This window comes from Lipotes vexillifer, unplaced genomic scaffold (assembly GCF_000442215.2).
Source record: "Lipotes vexillifer unplaced genomic scaffold, Lipotes_vexillifer_v1.1 scaffold487, whole genome shotgun sequence".
In the NCBI taxonomy this organism is placed as follows: domain Eukaryota; kingdom Metazoa; phylum Chordata; class Mammalia; order Artiodactyla; family Lipotidae; genus Lipotes; species Lipotes vexillifer.
This window is the reverse complement of record NW_006782062.1, coordinates 2,631,437-2,634,734: the sequence shown is the minus strand read 5'-3', so window position 1 is coordinate 2,634,734 and position 3,298 is coordinate 2,631,437.

Here is a 3,298-nt window from a genome sequence, read left to right as displayed (position 1 = left end):
TGCTAAGCACAGATGGAGAAAAGGAGCTTGTGTGCTGAGATCTTGAGATGTGTGGCTGAGATGTGTATCAGTGTGGGTGGCAAAAGCTGATAGCTGGAAGAACCACAGACAAAGAATTGCACAAACGGAGTCAAAATGAAACAGAAACATGTCACAGGGTGCTAGCAAGAAGCTTGGGGGTAAATGCTGCAGACATAAAGCCACTGATTTCATGGGTGAGTAACAATACGAAAAAGTTACAGTGCCATGATAATATTTTTGGTATCAAATACCATTCTCATGCTATTAAGTTTGTTTTGAATATTTTAATTACATAGATCAGCTAATATATACAACTTAAAACATCACAGTGACTTTAAAAATATAGTAAGGAGATCCTGAGGTCTGGGATTAAACCACCTTAATTTTAATGTATTCTATTTCCTGAGTGATAAAAGTTGCAAAGGTATAGGCTATCTTGCCATACCACGTAACCTGGGTGTAATATTACTGAAATAAAACAAGTCAAGATTTGTTTAGTCATTTTATAATACACATGTAACTTCTGGTAACAGTTACTGGTAAGAAGTTTCTCTTCCTTAAGAAGTTAGCTAGAAAGTTCAAGAGAACTTTCTTCATAATGTGCCTCTTTGCTTTAAAATTTCTTAGTAACAGTAATTTCTCCTTTCTAGAAACATATTAACATTTATATTCAAAACATAAGGACGGCTTTTAGATTAGGACAAAGTACTGGAAATTGGTTGTTACCTCACTCGTGTCTAATTATTGCTTGCATTTTGGTGAGCCCTCTGATCTGGTATACTGGATGTGTTGGAATGACTAGTGGGTGGAGTAACAATACATGTGACCTTTGTATGGTGGCTCTTTTATCTGAGTATTTCATGCTGAAGCCACAATGTCATATCAGATAGGTTCTGGAATATAGAAATCCAAGGGATCAAACTATGGCCTCCTTTAAAACCCCTTCGCTGAGAGAATCAAGGCTTTTCCACATTTGGCACTGTTTTTGTCGGAAGGGTGCTTCAAGTCTGTCTTCAGTGAACATAGCGGAGGAAGTTCACTTTACTGGAAAAAGCTTATAGCACAGGTCCCCTTAGGTGACTTTTATTATGATATTCAAATGAAGTCAATTATGCACAGAAATACCTTGTAAACAAATGCATGGATTATTATTATCATTGTGATAATAACGATTTAGGAATTTCTGTTAGGAAAGGAGGCAGCTTGGTGTAGGGTATAAGAATTTCAGGCTAGAAGCCCGGGACCCCATGAACCTGAGGGAGGGAATAAGGTCATTTTGAAGGAAGATAAGTCTGGGGTCCCAGGTTTGGAGATGACCCTATTAAGAAACGGTGTAGTTGGGAAGTCGTCATTCACTGGATGAGTGGTTTGATTTTATAGTAGCTGCTGCCTGGACAGGACCCACGGACAGTGGTGGCACAATGTGAAACTTCAAAAACAAGCTAGGCCAGTAGATGTGTTTCATTGGGTGGCTCAGATAATGAACCCTAGCTGTACTGAGATAGCTTACTAATTGAAGAGAGGATTATGCTTAGTGACATACATACGTATGTCACTAAAAATATTGAAAAAAAAAGAAGATATATTCTCAGTGCTTCTGGAAAGCATCTTTGCAAAGGTACTAGTTCTCCAGTAAATAAGCCTAAGCTTTAGAATCTTACTGAAATGCAAAACTAGCTCTCTTTGTGCTGTTTCCCTGTACACTCAACACAAGTGTTTTGGAAACCTGCAGTTATCTGAATTCCCATCAGGTGACATTGTTTAATCTAACATTCCCTCTTTCATATATGAAAATAGCTCTAAGGACAAACCACCGAGATGCTTTCAACTCGCTTTCTGGTGGTTCAGAGGGAGTTTCCAATCTCACTCGCTTTCCTCTGATGGTTTTCCTGCCCCTCCTGCCCCGCCCCTCCCCCAAAGGTATGGAAAGGCCTTCAGCTGCTCCTCCCCACCCCCCTCCAAGAGCTCATCAGGGGCAAGAGCCTTTGACCTTGGCCGAAAAAAGCACCTGTCTCATCACTGAGCTTAATAGGCCACCCGGAGTCCAGACGTGTAAAAGTTACTTCTAATGAACTTTTTTTTTGGTGTGAAAATTTAGGTCTCTGATATTGAGAGGAAAAGGCTATTGCTTCAAAATAATGACTACACCGATTTCCAAATATCGTTATGAAAGTACAAAAGCAAGAAAGCAGAACCCCTTACCTAAAATGGCTGCAAAAAATGTTATTTTACTTTGAAGACAGCAATAACTGAAAATAACAACAAAAAGGTTTCTCTGAGGCCAAATCTTAAAATTAAAAGGGTAAGCTGCTTTCTTTACCCTAGGCTTATACAAAGGTCTGAGAAGGCTCCAAAACCTGCTTTTTGAGGACCTTGGATGAACACATTTGTTTCAAAAACTGTGAGGTACCTCCCTTTCTTAAAACAACCCGCTGCAGCACTCATCATATTGTCACATTATCACTCATCTAAGTTGTACCCTATAAACTGCCTTGATGTGCTACACACATGCAAGAAGTATACAAAGTGGATATACTTCTACTGTCTTTGCTGCCGTTGAGGTATATATGTTTAGTAAACATTTAGTTTCATTATTTTATTTTTGTGAAACGCGAACTGATCGACCAAACCTTTCAAACAGACCCACCAGACGATAAATACCACCATATGTTTAATTCACAGTACATTTGGGCATAAACACTTCAATTACAGCTTTGTGTTTAGTATCAAAACCCTTTTCTTGTGTGTGTTTTCTCCACAGATCCCGTACTCTGGATTACATTTTGAATAGCGCTTATTACAGATAAAGCACCTTTCCAGGTACGCTTCCGAGAAACATATGTATTTACGCACACAAAGGTGCGTGCAGATCTTTTCACAAACAAACGTCCATATGATGCCTGCGCCGCGCTCCCCTCACATGCTCACCGCGTGCTGTGGCCCACCGGCCGCGCCGCGCAGCCCGGGTGCCCGCGGGGCCAGGCCGCCCCCGACCACGCGGGAACCCCGCCGGCCTACCCAGAAAAGCTAACCGGCGTTTCCACACTCGAGGCGGCACAAGCCTTCCCGCCCCCACCGGGCCCGGGGCCGCGCAGCCAACACCCAGGCTGCCCCGCACCCGGCCTCGCACGGCGGCGGGGGCGGGGCGGCCGGGCGACACCTCGGAGCGCCTGCGGGTCTGTCTTTCTTTTTAGAAGCCTGCGCCGCGCCCACCCAGCCCCCAGCGCCGCCGCGGCGGGCGGGAGGGAGAGGAGCCGGGCCGGCAGTACCCCCCCCC